General features: G+C 34.4%; 1 protein-coding gene across 1 annotated transcript in view; it reads left to right on the forward strand.

Annotated features, from left to right (window-relative positions):
* Positions 1-21,696, forward strand: part of Sema1a (semaphorin 1a) — a 1,121,749-nt gene that overhangs the window by 415,465 nt on the left and 684,588 nt on the right. The window contains exon 2 of the mRNA XM_069822411.1: positions 4,758-4,803. The gene's annotated coding sequence lies outside the window, so the exon portion shown is untranslated. The remainder of the gene's footprint in view (positions 1-4,757; positions 4,804-21,696) is intronic.

Raw genomic sequence — 21,696 nt, forward strand, 5'->3', positions numbered from 1 at the left:
TATTTGGATGTAGATCGTAGAAGCAACACACTCTTATTCAGACTCATTTCTTTTCTCTACCTCTTATTTATTCCTCCATTCTCATTTTTCTCTAACATTTTTTTCTATTTTCCCACTTCCTTTTCCGTGTCGTCTTCCTCATACTCTGTCTTCTATTCTTTCTCCTACTTTTTTAATTCTTTATTATATTAGATCTTCTGTAAGTAATGTCTGTTTTAAAGTTTGGTATTTTGTAAGATTATATGATTTTCGATAGTTGGACAATACAAGCTGGGTCAAAAGTCGCTTTCCTCAATATTCGTTCTTAGGTTTCATACCTTGTACACCTTTACAGATGTCATCAAGTAAAGTTTAATAAGTTTATTTATTCATTCGTTGCTAGGAATAGAAAGAGAATATAATTACAATAATATTAACAAAATTTGAGGATCGAATGAGCAGCGCTCGTGTTCGGTCGCAGTTCAGATAATATATTATTAATATAAGATGAATATAGAAAATAAAATAAAATAGGAACTGAAATTAAAATTCCAACTACAGTAAAATTATATATTATAATGTATTAATATAAGAGGAATACTTACTTATTAAGGAACCCGGACGTTCATTGCCGCCCTCACATAAACCCGCCATTGGTCCCTATCCTGAGCAAGGTTAATCCAGTCTCTATCACTATATCCCACCTCCCTCAAATCCATTTTAATATCAGCTTCCCATCTACGTCTCGGCCTTTCCAAAGGTCTTTTTCCCACAGGCCTCCCAACTAACACTCTATATGCATTTCTGGATTCGCCCATACGTGCTACATGCCCTGTCCATCTCAAACGTCTGGATTTAATGTTCCTAATTAGGTCAGGTGAAGAATACAATACGTGCAGTTCAGTGTTGTGTAACTTTCTCCATTCTCCTGTAACTTCATCCCCCTTAGCCCCAAATATTTTCCTAAGAACCTTATTCTCAAACACCCTTAACCTATGTTCCTCTCTCAAAGTGAGAGTCCAAGTTTCACAACCATAAAGAACAACCGGTAATATAACTGTTTTAGAAATTCTATCTTTCAGATTTTTTGACAGCAGACTGGATGATAAGAGCTTCTCAACCGACGAATAATAACAGGCATTTCCCATATTTATTCTATGTTTAATTTCCTCCCGAGTATCATTTATATTTGTTACTGTTGCTCCCAGGTATTTGAATTTTTCCACCTCTTCAAAACATAAATTTCCAATTTTTATATTTCCATTTCGTACAATATTCTCGTCACGAGACACAATCATATACTTTGTCTTTTCGGGATTTACTTCCAGACCTATCTCTTTACTTGCTTCAAGTAAAATTTCCGTGTTTGCCCTAATCGTTTGTGGATTTTCTCCTAACATATTCATGTCATCCGCATAGACAAGCAGCTGATATAACCCGTTCAATTCTACACCCTCTCTGTTATCCTGGACTTTCCTAATGGCATACACTGGAGCAAAGTTAAAAAGTAAAGGTGATAATATAAGAGTAATATAGAAAATAAAATAAAATGTGAACTAAAATTAAAATTACAGCTGCAATGAAATTATATAATATAATATTAACATAGAGAAGAATAATATCGTACGTGAATAAAGTGGTACAATCTCTGAAGAAAATATAATTTACTTACTTGCTTTTAAGGAACCCGGAGGTTCATTGCCGCCCTCACATAAGCCCACCATTGATCCCTATCCTGAGCAAGATTAATCCATTCTCTATCATCATATCCCCCTCCCTCAAACCCATTTTAATATTATCCCCCATCTACGTCTCGGCCTCCCAAAAGGTCTTTTTCCTTCCGGCCTCCCAACTAACCTTATTCCTTTGCTGTGGTCGTGCCAGAGAATCAGTCCCATTCCGAGGCTTATTTGAGGGATTCGTAACAAGCTGTTTTTTTTACGGTGATGAGTTGCTAGCCCTTCGCCCAACCCCCAAGCTGGAGGACCACCCCTCATCGGCTGTCCGCGACTGCTTATTCAATATATTCACAGCTACCCTCCGTATCTGGAGGCCGTCTCCTCGATCCGCAACCTGAGGACGCGCCATGCCGTGGTGATAGGGACCCACAATACATGATATATATATATATATATATATATATATATATATATATATATATATATTCCGAAATTATAAAATACAAATATAATATAGGCTGATTAATCCATACACATAGGCTATAAATGAGAAGTAGAAGTGTATAAGGAGAACAAGGAGAAGACAAGGAGAGCAAATGAAATAGGTTGAGAACGAGGAGAGGTGGTTGCATTTTTGTTTGACCGTGAATTTTCATGTTACTACTCCTATACCTATACCTATACCTATTGAGAAGAACGACGTACTTCTTTGTGAAAATCCACTTAGGAAAAATGTGCTTTTCCAACGAAAGTGTTACGATGGGCAGTAAGTGGAGTACACACATGGATTATCTTGTTAATAAAATTAATAAAGGAATTTTCATGTTACGAATCCTCAGACAAACATTATGTTATAATTCTCTACTAACAGTTTACTACGCCCATATTTACAGTCACTTAAGTTACAGGACGCTTTTATGGGGTAACCATACTTCGGTACCTAAGTTGTTTATTCTCCAAAAGAGAGCATTGAGTATTATTTGTGGTGTCTCTTCTAGAACTCATTATAAACCACTTTTTGTACAACTAGGAATACTTACGTTGCCGTCAATGTTTATTCTCGATTGCCTTCTGTATACTCACTAACTTACTGGCTTTTAAGGAACCCGGAGGTTCATTGCCGCCCTCACATAAGCCCGCCATTGGTCCCTATCCAGAGCAAGATTAATCCAGTCGCTACCATCATATCCCATCTCCCTCAAATCCATTTTAATATTATCTTCCCATCTACGTCTCGGCCTCCCCAAAGGTCTTTTCCCCTTTGGCCTCCCAACTAACACTCTATATGCATTTCTGGATTCGCCCATACGTGCTACATGCCCCGCCCATCTCAAACGTCTGGATTTAATGTTCCTAATTATGTCAGGTGAAGGATGCAATGCGTGCAGCTCTGCGTTGTGTAACTTTCTCCATTCTCCTGTAACTTCATCCCTCTTAGCCCCAAATATTTTCCTAAGAACCTTATTCTCAAGAACCCTCAATCTCTGTTCCTCTCTCAGAGTGAGAGTCCAAGTTTCACAGCCATACAGAACAACCGGTAATATAACTGTTTTATAAATTCTAACTTTCGGATTTTTTGACACCAGACTAGATGACAAAAGCTTCTCAACCGAATAATAACAGGCATTTCCCATATCTATTCTGTGTTTAATTTCCTCCCGAGTGTCATTTATATTTGTTACTGTTGCTCCAAGATATTTTAATTCTGTATGTTAAGCGTAATGTGCATAATCTTCCTACTTGTTCATCCATTCATAATTATTCTACCCGCTCCAGACTTCACATATATTTCACCAAGTACAAATATAGTACTACAAGCAATAGTTTTATTTCCATATCTTATAAACTTTATAACTTTACCATTGCAAATAAGAAACACGTCATATTTTACTTTCAGAAGGATGGTGAGAAGGACACTGATGGCAAATCCAATCTACAGTGTCAATGATTTTAGCAATATTACGTTTTAGAGACTATTTGTTTTAACCTCGTGTAATTGACAAATCTGTACATTTAAAGCTGATTTTATACTCTTTCTTTAAAAACTTTTAACCTGTTTTTGTGATTATCTGATGATTGCATATTTATTTTTGAATTTATTTTTAAATTTATTCATATTGTAGTAGCCATGTATTATATATACGTTGTCTATGGCTGTAAATCGCTGAATGACATTAAATTCATCTGTCTGCATGTCTGTATCTATCTATCTATCTATCTATCTATCTATCTATCTATCTATCTATCTATCTATCTATCTATCTATCTATCTATCTATCTATCTATCTATCTATCTATCTATCTATCTATCTATCTATCTATCTATCTATCTATCTATCTATCTATCTATCTCTCTGTCTGTCTGTCTGTCTGTCTGTCTGTCTTTCTGTCTGTCTGTCTGTCTGTCTGTCTGTCTGTCTGTCTGTCTGTCTGTCTGTCTGTCTGCCTGCCTACCCGCCCGCCCGCCCGCCCGCCCGCCCGTCCGTCCGTGCGTCCATCTAAGACCCGCAGTATATCAGAATCCACGGTATAAATAACGACGTTATAGCCGAGGACCATTATAATGAGTAATTTATTTTTTAAATGTTCTGAAACTAAGTATAATTCAATTTTCAGTACTTGTGTGGACAGAAGGGTTAACTTTGGACGGACCCTCTCCCTTTAGCGCCGTCTGGCTTCTCCCCTAGATATTATTTGGTATTCATTGTTGGAAATATATTTGTGCCTTGTGTTGTTATTCTTTGCTAGCTTAATGAACGTGTAAGGGAGTGGTCGGCCATGTGAGGGGTTGGATGGCTGGTCAGAGCAGCACTGGAGGACACAGTCCCTACTCCTCCCCTCTCTCTCTCTCTCTCTCTCTCTCTCTCTCTCTCTCTCTCTCTCTCTCTCAGGACGGCCCTGGCGATTAAATACGTCCGTTGGAAATAGATTGTCCATGTAATCACATCAAGGTTTTGCTTCCCTGTAACTTTGTTATTGCAGCTCTGCTGCTGCGGAGTCGTATAGAAGTGAATTCCACCCTTGCCCTCCTTGCTCTCCCCTTCCACGCAACTAATCGAACCGATAATTGATGTCGCTTTGTTTCTCTGTCCAATGCAGGAATCTGGTGCACAACCTCAGCCTCACGGACCTCTCAGAAAACCAGGTGAGTGCGTGCAGAACATCGCCTGCAACAAATCTTGGTTAAGGCAGTGGTAAGTCTTCATTTAATGTACCTTTTCGACAAAGCGGATAATCGGAGATGAACAGATGAAGGCTTAGCAATAATAATAAACGATTATAATAAGAAAATCTGAATGTAGACCTACTCGTATGGACAAAGATATTAAAAATGATATAAAAAAATGAATGTCAAGAAAATCAAATGTATCTTCTTTTTTTTCTCGTGATACTTTTATGTGTTTCCAAACAATATAGTTCCTGTAACATCTCGTTCGTAGCCCGCTAAATATAAATGGAATTTTGGTCTTTCATCACAACTTTACTCCTTTTTTATTACCGTCGACCGGGTATACTTTACACAAGGGGGGTAACTTTACACATTTCTAGAAAAATGTTTAGAAGGCGGCACATTACAGACAATGTGTAGCAACTCCGTCGAACTGATTCTATGTGACAACAGCACATATGTATAGTAGACTGAAGTGTGTGCCATTATTAAAGCTGTTATACTCCATTTTATTTATTTATTTATTTATTTATTTATTTATTTATTTATTTATTTATTTATTTATTTATTTACTTATTTATTTATTTATTTATTTATTTATTAGCCGTACCCGTGCGCTCCGCTGCACTGGTTAGAAATAAATATAAAGTAATTACATAATTAAAATAGGACGTTTGATCCAGGGAACATTCGTGTTTGATAGAAGGATAAATCGTTTAATATGTTACTTAATTTAAATTGTATTTAAATAATTAAAATGCGGTCATTTTTGTTCAGAGAGCACTCTTTGGTGCAATGACAATTCCTTTAACATGTTTCTTAATTGTTATTACATGCAACCATAGTTTAATGAAGATTGACATATCATTTAGTTTTAATGTGTATACTTTATATTACTTGCTATATGTTTCAGAAGTTATTGTAATAACATTGTAGAATTATGTCATCTAGAGAAACTACACTTTCCAATTGTGAAATAATAATTAAACAATTAATTAGCTTCCGATATTACTTCATACAAACACAGAAACATTCTCTGTAGGCTTTGTTTTAGTTTTCGATTGTTGTTGTCCAAGGCCCCTTATAGACGAAATCATTTGTTTTTATTTCAGTACAGTGCCTTAGATGGCGTTCTTATTGCAATTTTAAAACTCATTTACCTCATTAAATATCAGTCCTATCAAAATTTTGTATAGAATAAACCTTATCGGAAATTATTTTTAAAGAAACTTTTGTTATGTAATATTTTTCATGAAAATCAATAATAAGCGAGATATTTAGATTTATTTAATTCAGGCCACCTTATAACCCCCCCCCCTTTTAAATAAAGTATTCTGAATGCCATATAGCCTAAAATCTAAGTTACAACGAACTTAATTTATATTCCAATTTTCATATAAATCGGTTCAGCCATTATCGCGTGAAAAGGTAACAAACATCCAGACAGACAGACATACAAACAAAAATTTCAAAAAAGCGATTTTCGGTTTCAGGATGGTTAATTATACATGTTAACACCAATTATTTTTGGAAAATCGAAAATTACCAGAAAAATCTTGGCTACAGATTTATTATTAGTATAGATTAATTAATTTATTTACTTACTTATTTATTTATTTATTTGTTTATAATATTTTTATTTTCCCTGGCAGAGTTAAGGCCATCAGGCCTTCTCTTTCACCCAACCAGGATGAAAGCACATACAGGAAAATACATATACAGGTGATAGCTTAGGAAAAAAAGATTGACTAGGCCTATATATTAGTATAATCAGAAAGTGTAAGCCTACAATTTGTGTAACACAGGGTTGCGAAATTAAATTTTGTTCAAGGCCTTTTAACATTGAAGATTGAGTTCGATTAATCGTTGGCTTCTGTTGAAGGATCTGAAATCAGATTTTGCCTATCAGGTATGAAAAAATGTTCATAATGCTTTGAAGAATTGCCATATTATAGCTTCATTATGCAATATTAACTCATTTAAATACATAAATCAAGTAGTCTATGAAAATGTCTATACAGTGAACAAAATCAAACATAATTGTCTTGTTCATATTCACCTCATATTCAACTCATTCCTAGTCTCATGTAGACATTTCATTTTTCAATACCGCTTCCTCTTCATTTGTAAGTTCTGTTTTCGAGATTGTCTTCTATGTTGCAGCTCCACATTGTCTCTCTTCATAGACCAACATTAGTCAGCCATCACTACTTCTTTCCACCTGCCTTGATAACGCTTTTCTATTTCTTTCATGTCTTGATGAATTCTTTCTTCGTGTTCTTCGCTGTAACCTGTAAGACAATCAGTGAAGAAGTCAAGATGGCTATAAAAAATGGATTTTAATACTCATATTGCATCCTAAATTTTTCATAGCTACCAGTATTCTACAATATTTTTGAAATCTGAGTGTTTCCTATTTCTGTCCAAGCCAGTCGTTCTTCATGGATAATTAAATTTTCAAACACGCTTTATTTGACGTATTCTTATAAAAATCTATAAGGGTACAGTGCATCAGTTATTCATAGATTTCAAAAAGGCATATGACTCGGTTAAGAGAGAAGTTTTATATGATATTCTTATTCAATTTGGTATTTCCAAGAAACTAGTTCGATTAATTAAAATGTGTCTCAGTGAAACGTACAACAGAGTTCGTATAGGTCAGTTTCTGTCAGATGCGTTTCCAATTTACTGCGGGCTAAAGCATGGAGATGCACTATCACCTTTACTTTTTAACTTCGCTCTAGAATATGCCATTAGGAAAGTCCAGGATAACAGACAGGGTTTGGAATTGAACGGGTTACATCAGCTTCTTGTCTATGCGGATGACGTGACTATGTTAGGAGAAAATCCACAAACGTTTAGGGAAAACACGGAAATACTATTAGAAGCAAGTAAAGCGATAGGTTTGGAAGTAAATCCCGAAAAGACAAAGTATATGATTATGTCTCGTGACCAGAATATTGTACGAAATGGAAATATAAAAATTGGAGATTTATCCTTGGAAGAGGTGGAAAAATTAAAATATCTTGGAGCAACAGTAACAAATATAAATGACACTTGGGAGGAAATTAAACGGAGAATAAATATGGGAAATGCGTGTTATTATTCGGTTGAGAAGCTTTTATCATCCAGTCTGCTGTCAAGAAATCTGAAAGTTAGAATTTATCAAACAGTTATATTACCGGTTGTTCTGTATGGTTGTGAAATTTGGACTTTCACTTTGAGAGAGGAACATAGGTTAAGGGTGTTTGAGAATAAGGTGCTTAGGAAAATATTTGGGGCTAAGAGGGATGAAGTTACAGGATAATGGAGAAAGTTACACAACACAGAACTGTATTCTTCACCTGACATAATTAGGAACATTAAATCCAGACGTTTGAGATGAGCAGGGCATGTAACACGTATGGGGGAATCCAGAAATGCATATATATAGTGTTAGTTGGGAGGCCGGAGGGAAAAAGACCTTTAGGGAGGCCGAGACATAGATGGGAAGATAATATTAAAATGGATTTGAGGGAGGTGGGATATGATGATAGAGAATGGATTAATCTTGCTCAGGATAGGAAGCAATGGCAGGCTTATGTGAGGGCGGCAATGAACCTCCGGGTTCCTTAAAAGCCAGTAAGTAAGTAAGTAATTAAGTAAGTAAGTATTCTTATAAATATCTTTCACATTAATAATTATACATATTAGGAATAAAACAGTAGTGTATATTAAAAAAACGCATTGATAATGAATGCCATAATGTCAAAATTAAGCAAAAAATTGTATTTTAAAGAAATAAAAACAAATTATATCAGATATGAAAACTAGACAAAAAAGTTAAATTTAAAAATTATAAGCATGCTCATATGTTTATATACTAATTAGCATCCCGTCGTTACTATGGAAATGTAGTTTATTATCTTGTTTTTGTCAAGTCTGGAGCTCCTTCATTCAGTAATTTCATAGATTAGACCTACTTGCGTTAATTAAAAATTCAAATAAATTTTTGATTAGAGATGAACAAAACTAACTGGTGGTGGTGGTGGTGGTATTATATTATTATTATTATTATTATTATTATTATTATTATTATTATTGCAATGAAACATCCATGTCTTGGACGAGATTCGAAGTCACTACCATTGCTTTCATAGATCATGGAAGGCGCGCTCTCCTGTTTACGCCACCAGCGTTCTCTGTAACTAAGTTTATTTTTTTTCCTCTAAGTTTCCACTCTTTTTGTTCGGGCTTCTCTGTGGGTGAAGTGACCTATCTTTTCTACTTAACTTAGACTTAGAGGAAGAAGCGTACCTCGTTCTTCTTCTGTTTACTTGCATGTGGCAGCAACGCCAGCGCCAGTGTAATGGGGAGTGTTGTTGATGCGTTGCATAACCAAGTTTATGGTTGTTCGCCGGGGAAATTTTCAGTAATGATATGAATGTGATTTAACATATCCGGAATTTTGTTCACGGCAACAGTATATCACGTGGCGGAAATTGGCGACCAATATTTCATGCTGTAAGTTCTCAGTCTTACCTAGACAGCTTATTTCTCTTGGTTGTGTATGTTTGTGAGGTTAGATGTATCGATAGAGCATGTAATGTGATATTCATTATGATTACAATAATTAAGATCTTTTAGCATTATGCAGGAAGAGATTTATTATACTTCTGTCTGTTGAATTACAAAAGAATAGAATTCGTTTCTAATAAAACGTAAATACGTAGTATTCATATACTGCATTATTGTACGTCTCCATTTAACGCAGATATTTCTGAATATCTTCCAACATTTTGCTGCATCATTCTTCTTTTATTTCTCTCACTGACCTTTTTTTTTTCTTCATATTTCTAGCTCATTCTTAATATTCTTTATTATTCTTATTCTTCAGTACTTCTTACTTTAATTCATCTTATCCTTCAATTCTTCATTTTCATTCTTTGATTTTTCATTCATGTTATTCTTCTTCTTTAATTCTTCTTATTATTATTTCATTATTCTTCCTTAATTTTATTTTTCATTAATCATATTCTTCTTCCTCCTGGTTTTTTTCATTCATTTTATTCTTCATTCCTTTAATTTTTCATTCATCTTATTATTCTTTAATTCTTCTTCCCTATCTTTTATTTTTCATTCTTCTTGCTCTTCAAGTTTTCTGCCCCATTCTTTTCATTTTTCATTTATCTTATTCTTCTTCTTTAATTCCTCATTTTCATTCTTTTATTTTTCATTCGTCTTATTATTCTCTCATTCTTCCTCATTTTTATTTTTCATTCATCTTATTCTTCTTCTTTAATTCTTCTTATTTTTTATTCATCTTATTATTCTTACTTAATTGTTCATTCTCATTCTTTTATTTTTCATTCATCTTATTATTCTTTAGTTTTCATTCTCATTCTTTTATTTTTTATTCATCTTATTATTCTTACTTAATTCTTCATTTTTATTATTTTATTTTTTATTCATCTTATTCTTCTTCTTTAATTCTTCCTCAGTTTTATTTTTCATTCATCTTATTCTTCTTCTTTAATTCTTCTTATTTTTTATTCATCTTATTATTCTTACTTAATTCTTCATTCTCATTCTTTTATTTTTTATTCATCTTATTATTCTTACTTAATTCTGCATTTTTATTATTTTATTTTTTATTCATCTTATTCTTTTTTAATTCTTCCTCAGTTTTATTTTTCATTCATCTCTTATTTTTTTATTCATCTTATTATTCTTACTCAATTCTTCATTCTTATTCTTTTGTTTTTTCATCTTATTCTTCTTCTTTAATTCTTCCTCAGTTTTATTTTTCATTCATCTTATTCTTCTTCTTTAATTCTTATTTTTTTTATTCATCTTCTTATTCTTAATTAATTCTTCATTATCATTCTTTTATTTTTTATTGATCTTATTCTTCTTCTTTAATTCTTCCTCAGTTTTATTTTTCATTCATCTTATTCTTCTTCTTTAATTCCTCTTATTTTTATTCATCTTATTATTCTTACTTAAATTATAAAACAGTTATATTACCGGTTGTTCTGTATGGTTGTGAAACTTGGACTCTCACTTTGAGAGACGAACAGAGATTGAGGGTTTTTGAGAATAAAGTTCTTAGGAAAATATTTGGGTCTGAGAGGGATGAAGTTACAGGAGAATGGAGAAAGTTACACAACGCAGAACTGCACTCATTGTATTCTTCACCTGACATAATTAGGAACATTAAATCAAGACTTTTGAGATGGGCAGGGCATCTAGCACGTATGGGCGAATCAAGAAATGCATATAGAATGTTAGTTGGGAGGCCGGAGGGAAAAAGATCTTCGGGGAGTCAGGGACGTAGATGGGAGGATAATATTAAAATGGATTTGAGGGAAGTGGGATATGATGGTAGAGACTGGATTAATCTTGCTCAGGATAGGGACCGATAGCGGGCTTATGTGAGGGCGGCAATGAACCTGCGGGTTCCTTAAAAACCATATGTAAGTAAGTATTGGACGTATAAAAAACTTATTTGACAGAACTTGTTAACATTGACATGATCTTATTACCTCTGTGAATTAATGTACAGTAATTCGTAAATTTCAAGTTATCTCTTAATATAGCTATTTATTGCTTTTAAAATAATGTGTTTAATAACTATTTTATATATATATTTCTTCCTGTAACCATTACAGGTTGCCATTAAGAAAGAGTACCGTGATACAATAAATATAGAGAAATGTCTTGAGGCTTTATGATACATATTTTGTTGTTACAGTGAAAAATGACAAATTGAAATACATTGAAACACAAAATAATATACGAAGTAACGTCAAGAAGTTGTGACTTACAGTCATGGTCTCTTTGAATGTTGCCTGAAAATAGCTATTAATCCTTTGCGTGTTTGTTTTTAAAATAATGTGTTTAATCTGTAACTACAGTCAATGTATTGTTATTAGTATCTCTTTGTTGTTACCTATTGCTTTAAAAAGAATGTGTTTAATTTGTAATCTTAAGTCATTTTTTCTACTATTCCTTTACTGTACTGTTTACATTTGTTTTTAAGTCTTTTGTATTGCCCCTACCATTATATATTGCCCTTCAAGAATTTCGTTATTCGTTAGTTATAAGTCATTACTTGTGTTATATTTTAATTATTGTACTTTTTCTTGAATCACGTATGTAACTTGTAACCGTAAATCATTGCTTGTAATATCCCTTTATTACTCTTAACTGTTCCATTGTTCATGAATTAAGTATTAATTTGAAAGTGAAAGTGAAACTTTGTTTTATTAATCTACTATTGATTATCTTTTTAAGATCGTGATTTACTCTGAAACGGTTAGACATTCTTGTATACTTTTTACATTGATTATTCCTCAAACATCTCATTAATCTTTAACAGGAGTCATTTTTCACTAACGTGCATGCTTCTACATATTTCATACAAATTTCAGCTGTGACCACTATTTTATGTTATCACTTTACTATTGTTTATTGGTTATAAAATATGTATTTTGATGCCAACTAGAACCCTAATATACCTCAGGGTGAAATAGGGTTTATTAAATTGGATAATAAAAAAATAATGTAATAAATAATTAAATAATAGTACATTATGCAACGAGCCTATAATGAAGGTAATTAAGAAGTGAGTATGGATATTTATAAAACAAGCGCAAGCGAGTTTCATAATTATCATACGAGCTTCTTAATTGCCATTATAGGCGAGTTTCGTACGACTTTTTATGCTCGACCATATTTCTAACGAGATATTATTAATTTTATTGTATCTGACCTGGAGCAATGTCCCGTATGTTGTGAGATGTGCGCAGACGCGAAAGTATTGATTTTTTCCGAGGAACAGATGTCCACATTGACCTTGCTAGGCCATAAGAACCTACAGAGATAACATTGAAATAAAATTAGACATTGAAAAACGAGATGACAAATTGAATTTATTTGAATATTATTTACAATTAACGCTAATTATTATAGTAACAGAAAATAACCTTCTGCGACAGTATTGGATTTCCAGCCTCCGTGACTTTTCGCTAATTCTCTTTCGATTGCATATCCGAGAATAATCGATACTTGCGGTTTTATAACGGTAGAAAGCTGACCTGTCATTGGCTGAACAGTTGTAACCTGAGTCGTCATTGGCTGAAAGACCTGACCTTTAATGAGTAGGTGTACTTTAATGACATGCATTAAAGGTCTGCTACTAGGTGTATAATTACTACATTTCGGCCTGGTCGAGCATAAATAAATAAATAAATATGCAATTAGAAAGAGATTTTACCTACTTTACATAATTCACAGCATGTTTTAACAAAATACTTGTCTCTCCAGCTCTTTTAGAACGTGGTATCTTGCAAAAGGAAAGTTTCAAGAATGGCTATTCATTCATATGTTTGTTGAATTGTTAGTGCCTGCCACGGGTTTCCCTCGCGTTGTTTTCTTTGCAAACACTATGTGCTGTAAATCAAGGCCTGGCAGCCTCGTTATGTTTCGTTCTTTTGTGGTTGCCAAGGGAGCGGACACGTTAGTCAACAACCCTTGGCTTCCACGCTCCCCTGATCTGTGGTCACCTATTTTCTATGAGCTGTGTGGACTGTAAAGACCCGGCCGGGGTATGGAAATAATCCCTACTCGCCCTGTAGGGACCGAGACGGCAGGACATGCCCACCATAATACCTTAGTCACAATATACCGATATTGCATGTTCGTTTCCAACAGCAGCTTAAAAGGCGTAGGTTTGTCGATTGTTAAATTCTCAAATGCTGCTGATACATTGCAATGTCATTCACAGGTCATTCTCCAGCTTCAAAAATTTACATTATTTATCCGTCCGGCATATTCATTCATTCATTTACTGTTCTGCCCAAGGGCATGTCTTTCACTGCAAACCCAGCTTTCTCCAATCATTCCTATTGTCCTATTCGCTTGAGAAACTTCTTGCCCCAGCAACTAAAACTTACCCTAGTACAAACCTTAGTAATGCCGCACTTCGATTATTGTGACGTTTTGTTAAGTGACCTAAGTTCTGAATTGTCAGTCAAGTTATGTATGTATGTATTTATTTACATTGCAAGTGGGCAAGCACCCGGTGGCAGTGGTATACACAATATAAACAATACACAATAAAATGATAAGCAATACACAATACAATTATACAATACACAATAGGCCTACAATTTTATACACAATACAATAAGAATACACAATATAATTTAACACAATAATAATAAAACATTACAACCTACATTATTATGTATAGGTCCTACATAAGTTTCAATAGTCTTTCACTTTACTCTCATCTCACTCACTGTAGTGGCACTATGACGCATTTCACTGACACTTTAGCACACATTTCACTGACACTATAGAACACGTGACACTATAAAACAGCGAGCTCAGAATATGTGCGTCAGATACGTGTGCAACATCCGACGATATGATCACATATTACCGTCTTTCGCAAGTCTTTCGTGGCTCCGACTTAAAGAACGCAGAACTTTACACTCTTTGTCTTTACTCTATCGAATTCTGCACACCTCAACACCAAATTACCTTTCGTCTCGTTTCTACTATCTATACTCTAACCACGACGTAAATCCCAGATCACTTATCTGTGGCACGCTAGAACATCTTGTTATTCATCCTCTTCATAGAACATCTTGTTATTCATCCTCTTTTACAGTATCCACCTCGCGTCAATGGAATTCGTTGTCACAAAGTATTAGGGGCTGCAAGACAATAAACACCTTTAAAAACAGCTTGAAAGATAACCTTATTAGCATTTCACTCCAATCTTACTGATTTAAACTATCACTGACTACATTGTTACTTCATTCTTTAGACATCATCCTGATTGTGCTGTATTTTCAAAATTGTCTCATAATAATCTCTTTCTATTATCTAATATTATTTGAAATATATTAACATTCAATGTATTTTAGCTTAATTCTGCTACACAGTTTATTACAGTGTCTAATTAATAGTTCATAGTATTTTGTTGTTTAATTCGTATATAACTCTTGTATACATGTAACTCTCACTTAATCAAATTGTTGAATTTTTTGTAAGTTCATGCATATGTATATACACTTTTTGCTGGTTGAATGGAAGAGAAGACCTTACGGCCTTAACTCTGCCAGCTAAAATAAATTATTATTATTATTATTATTATTATTATTATTATTATTATTGTCGTCGTCTATCATCTGATATCTTCTTATGCCCCGAACTCTTCACCCGTTCACCGTTCCTTCCAGTGCATCCTTTAGGAGACAATTTCTTCTCAGCCAGTGATCCAACTAATTCAGATTCCTTTTCCTTCAGTTTCAGCATCATTCTTTCTTCACCCACTCTTTCCAGCACACGGCTTCATTCCTTATTCTGTCTGTCCACTTCACACTTTCCATTCTACTCCAAATCCACATTTCAAATGCTTCTATTCACTTTTCTTCACTTCGAAGTAATATCCACGCTTCTGCCCTCTTGCTTAAAAAAGTCCCTTGTGCAGACACTTGCATTTCCTTATTTCGACTGTGCGGACATTTTACTGACTGACCTCTCCAGCGACAACAGAATGAAACTTCAACGTGCTCATAATTTGTGTGTACGTTTTGTAAGCAATGTTCGTAAATATGATCATATTACCCCATCCCTGGAAGCAATAGGTTGGCTTAAACTAGATAAGAAAAGAAATTTACATTCACTTCTCTTTCTCTTCGAAATCTTGAACTCTTCTATTCCTTCGTACCTGTCGTCTCGCTTCACTTAATTTCTTCCCACCATAATCTGAACACACGCTCTCGTCATGAAACAATACTAACAATACCATCCCATCGCACCTCCTCATACTCATCTTCTTTCACAATAGCCCTGCCAAGACTCTGGAATTCGCTACCTGCTAGCATCAGGGACTGTCGAAATAAAATTGAATTCAAACGAAAACTTACAAGGCACTTGGTCAGTAATTGATTACTTGTAAATAGTTTCTTTAATCTATGACAAAATATTTCAATATTCAGTAATTTCATCACTATACAATTTTGTTATTCTAGATTTAATTGTAATTCAGTAAATATAAAATATTCTTTGTTTCTCTATGATAAATTATCTAGCTTTAATTATTCAGGTAATCTTTTCGTACTTTGATTTTATTGTAATTGTAAATTTAATACTAACTGTAATATTATTTGTAATTGTAATTGTAAATTTAATACTAATTGTAATTTTATTGTTGATATTGTAGTTGGAATCTCCTGGTAGAGGGGCAGAGAAGGCCTGACGGCCTTATCTCTAACAGGTTAAATAAATAAATACTAATAAATACTAATACTAATACAATTCCACACTCCATACAAAGCACTTCACTACTCTCTTTCTTAGTTCTTTTTCCAGAGGTCCGCAGATGATGCTCCTTCTTCTATTAAAAGCTTCCTTGGCCACTGCTATCCTCCGTTTGACTTCCTGGCAGCAGCTCATTTTACTGCTTTACTCCACTTGCTCTACTGTCTCATTTAGAATTCGCAAGTTTACCTTTTTTATTTTTCTTCCTATGACCGTGGTCTTCGTCATATTTGCATTTATCTTCATCCCATACAGCCACTGAAGCTAAATTACAGCTGGCCTTCTGTGCTCGAGGTTGCGGGTTCAATCCCGGCCCAGGTCGATGGCATTTAAGTGTGTTTAAATGTGATAGGCTCATGTCAGTAGATTTACTGGTATATAAAAGAAGTTATGCGTGACAAAATTCCGGCATACTGGCGACTCTGATATAGGCTAACCTCGGCAGTTGCGAGCATCGTTAAATAAACACTGGCTGCATTCAGCCGGGCAGCACCAAATCAGCTACAGTCCGTATTTCACGAGAAGACCCAAGTAAGGAATGCGAGTTTTCCTCCCACTCTTATAACTTATCCCCGACACGGAACCGACCGGCCATTGACTGAGCCTTGTGTGTACCAGCCGACCAATGACATCACTCCCATCCATCTGCTCGTTCAAGAACGCTGACTTATTGGCTTATTCTCTCCCCTTACCCCGCAAAGCCCATGCTCCTCTCGCAGGGATCCTCTCGTGAAATTTGGAAAGTATTCATTTTTGCTGAGTTACAGCAGCTGTGAATTGCTGAACGACCAGATTGCAAAATGTCCGCTGTATTTGCAAAGAAACACGCCATTGTTCTGTGTACTCCGGAATATAAGACACCATTGGTTGATGTCTACCTCCTCCACTTTCGCTGGCTACCTGCGGGCTTACACCGAAAAAAAAAATTGCTACGAAAAATGGCGGCCGCTATTTCAGCGCTGTCGGTCAGCAAAGCTATTTCTGCGCTACCTCAGCGCTGTCCCGGCTGAACGCAGCCCATAATTTATTTTCATCAGCAAATTATATGCATTCTATTCTTTTTTCCTCCTACTATCACCCTTCCCAGTTTCTACCTGATGCTTTTCCAATTCACTGCGGGCTAAAGCAAGGAGATGCATTATCACCTTTGCTTTTTAACTTCGCTCTAGAATATACCATTAGGAAAGTTCAGGATAACAGAGAGGGTTTGGAATTGAACGGGTTACATCAGCTTCTTGTCTATGCAGATGACGTGAATATGTTAGGAGAAAATCCACAAACGATTAGGGAAAACACGGGAATTTTACTGGAAGCAAGTAAAGAGATAGGTTTGGAAGTAAATCCCGAAAAGACTAAGTATATGATTATGTCTCGTGACGAGAATATTGTACGAAATGGAAATATAAAAATTGGAGATTTATCCTTCGAAGAGGTGGAAAAATTCAAATATCTTGGAGCAACAGTAACAAATATAAATGACACTCGGGAGGAAATTAAACGCAGAATAAATATGGGAAATGCTTGCTATTATTCGGTTGAGAAGCTTTTATCATCTAGTCTGCTGTCAAAAAATCTGAAAGTTAGGTTAATGTTATGGTTTATTTAACGACGCTCGCAACTGTGAAAGTTAGGATTTATAAAACAATTATACTACCGGTTGTTCTGTATGGTTGTGAAACTTGGACTCTCACTTTGAGAGAGAAACAGAGATTAAGGGTATTTGATAATAAGGTTCTTAGGAAAATATTTGGGGCTAAAAGGGATGAAGTTACAGGGGAATGGAGAAAGTTACACAACGCAGACATGCACACATTGTATTCTTCACCTGACATAATTAGGAACATTAAATCCAGACGTTTGAGATGGGCAGGACGTATAGCACGTATGGGCGAATCCAGAAATGCATATAGAGTGTTAGTTGGGAGGCCGGAGGGGCTAAGATCTTTGTGGAGGCCGAGACGTAGATGGGAGGATAATATTAAAATGGATTTGAGGGAGGTGGGATATGATGATAGAGACTGGATTAATCTTGCTCAGGATAGGGACCGATGGTGGGCTTATGTGAGGGCGGCAATGAACTTCCGGGTTCCTTAAAAGTCATAAGTAAGAAAGTACTATCAGCCCTCCTATGTTCTTGTAACATTTATTTTCTAAATCCTCCAGGTAACTGGTATATCAGATTTATGAACATAATCGTCTAGACTAGTTTTTCTGGCGGAATATTTGTTTAAAAACCAAGTAACGAAATCCTTGCTTGAATGATTAGAATCGTGTTAGTTTCCAGAATTAGCTACTTGTTGCGCCGGTTTATGGAACCAACATGGCGAATAGAGTGTTGCTGTATTCCAGACTAAGTTAATTAACTTCTATTGATAAAACACAAGTGATTGACAATGTTCCACTTCAGTGTTTCTCCGTAATTAATAATCAAGTTTATAAACAAACTTTTTTTATAACTTCCCCTCTTAAAATTTCTAAATTGATACTTAAGTTCCTGCGAGAAGTTGCCGGCACAAAGAATCCCCAGCGTGAACTAGGGAGTCAGTCGTGTTTGACTTTCTCAAAGCGACTTAATGTGGACCGGGAAACCTTAAAAGAGACACCTTCACGCCCGTCTTCTTTGAAGAAAAGCAACTTAAAGGAGATGTCTGTTTCAATGTGTGTCCATACTAATTGGATTGTTATGTTGAACCGTGACATTTTTAGCACTTCTTAACTCATTTCCTGTACCGACGCTAACCACATTTGTTTAGGAATCCTTATTCATATAACGAATACAAATTGTGAAGAGACAACTTGAGGTAGAAGAAGTGCACGGTATGAATAATGTAAAATGGTTTGTTACATATAATAGTATATTATGCAACGAGCCTATAATGGTAGTAATTAAGGCGCGAATTCGTTTATGAAACGAGCGTAAGCGAGTTTCACAATTTTCATACGAGCGTCTTAATCCTTAAATTCGCAAAGTATCCTAAAGGATATAACAGGTTAATAGGCTATATATATATATATATATATATATATATATATATATATATATATATATAATTTGAACTGGTAATGGAAATTACGGCAAACGGCTCAACGGATTTTAATAAATGACCCCTCATTTTCAAGCTTGGAACCCAAAGTTTTTCAGAAAAATAGTAGTTTTCAGTGAAATGTCAATTTTCCTACATAATTTTCCTATTTTCCAAAAACCATCTTTCGTCAGTTTCAGAACTAATTGCATTTCAGAAAAAAACAAAACACACACTACAATAAACAATAGGCTATTACACGAAGGCCATGACTTGCAGGATTGACGACATATTTAGAGCTCAAATTCAATGGTTATTAAAACTTTAAGACTTTCTAAAAATAATTCACAGGTCTGATTCTGCGGTTTGTAATTTTTGAGTACAGCTGTGTATTGGATATTAAAATCTCCAAAACTAGAGGTGATTTGATGACCTTATTACCATCAGAAATTAAATATTATTATAGTTAATGCCATGATGTTATTATTTTTCATTAATTATACATATTAATGCTATATTGATGATATGAAAGTGAAATGTTTTTGGGTTATAACTAAGTAGATGTATAAAATATCTTAAATTAGGTCTTCATTTCTAAAATTTACTGAGTGGCGGCTATATAGTACGAGTATATATAACTACAAAATTTACGTAAGATAATATTGTCATTAAAATTCAAATATTTTTATAGTTATTAATCAAGAGGGGTTGAGTCTTTTTCATATACTTAATGGCTGTGTGGTGTAGATATTTATATGCGTCATTCTTTTCAGTATTGGCTCGAGAGAACGCAAAAATTACAGTTCCTAAGGAAAGAGCAAAAGGTATTACTGATATAATAAGAGGCCTACAAAATTTTGTAGTCTCCCGATCATTTCAGCAAGATCTCTTAGCAGGATAAAATGATTTTACCTTCTACATTTCAAGCTCTACATGCAGCAGCTATACCAAGATGCTATGTCTGTTGTTCGAAAGCATAGTAAACCTGACATTTTTTTAACTTTCGCCTTCAATCCACAATGACCTGAAATGGCTATTACTTTACTCCCACATGAAAAACCCACTGATTGTTCTAAGAGTGTTACTTGCGTTTTCGCGTTGAAACTCAAAAACTGAAGATGGGTAGGTTCAAGAAAAAGTATTTGGCATAAAAAAAAACATTCAGAGGGAGTATGTTTCATTATTATGGAAGCAAATTACTTTCAAAATGACTGATATTCTTCGTTGAAAATAAATATGCAAAATTTTTATTTGAACGTCTAATGAACTAAGTGTGCAGTATTTGCTGAACAAGCCACTAGTATGCTATAATTTTAATAGTAGCCTACAAAAAAAATGGTAGGAAAATTAAAATTTCACAATACTATAATATTGTACGACATATAAAATATGGACATTGCGATAGTTGTTTTCTTTACAGTCCGACACGGTTTAATAAACTAGTGTGAGAAATGAAGTTTTGCCAATTTAAGGATTAAGTACCGTGATTGCCTTCGCTATGCCAATTTAAGGGTTAAGTACGGCGATTGTTTTCGTTCGACCATAATTAAATGTATAAGTTTTGAGTTTTTACTAATATCTTACCTTGTTACTTTAGTGATAATGAAATGGTCAACATGTGTATTTTCAGTGTGTTCTCGAATATAGGAATATCTTATGCCAAGTTTTACTGTTAGATGGCAGGAGCGTTCCATGCGGCACAACATGTTGTAGGGCAATATTATGTCATATGCTGCAGTTGATCACTATCTCCCGCCTGTTGGTATTCTGCGCGGGTCAAAATTATATTTATAATTATTTTGTATAACCTAGTATAATTTAATATAATTCAGTATTTTCTCACATCATAATTTAATTTAATTTACAGTAAATACCAATAGCGTAAACTTGTATAAAACTGAGCGATTCCCCTTAAGAATGGATGGAGAAATCTGTAGTATGCATAATATACATACGAGTAAATTGAATGTTCATGAACCTAAACGAGAACTTTGAGAAGGAGGTGCACGAGTAAAATAATAGCAACTTTGTCGAAGGTGAATATTGCCTCTTTAGTCATTAGTATTATAAGTACCGTAAGAGGAAAAACAGGATATGCAACCACCAATGTGTTTTTTATAGGGAAGGGACTGTCGGACTCAATTCCTCGTATGTTCTTTCTCTAGTTGTATGTATGTATGTATTTATTCACACTGCAATGGGTATATACCCGGTGGCAGTGGTAACTAATTACGCTCAATAATGACAATAATAAACTTATTAATTAAAAATGCAATTAATACTAATATTAATAATTAATACTAATAATAATAATAATAATAATAATAATAATAATAATAATAATAATAATAATAACAACAACAACAACAGGGAATATACTAAATTAAATTAAACGGTCACTTAAAATAACATTTGAAATATTCTAATTTGTATCATAAAACTAAGATCGAACTAAAACCCACGAGTATATGTTATATCTGCACAAGTACCTTTCAACATTACACTCATTTCGCTGTCAACTCACTCACTG

Source organism: Periplaneta americana, chromosome 3, assembly GCF_040183065.1.
Source record: "Periplaneta americana isolate PAMFEO1 chromosome 3, P.americana_PAMFEO1_priV1, whole genome shotgun sequence".
NCBI lineage: Eukaryota > Metazoa > Arthropoda > Insecta > Blattodea > Blattidae > Periplaneta > Periplaneta americana.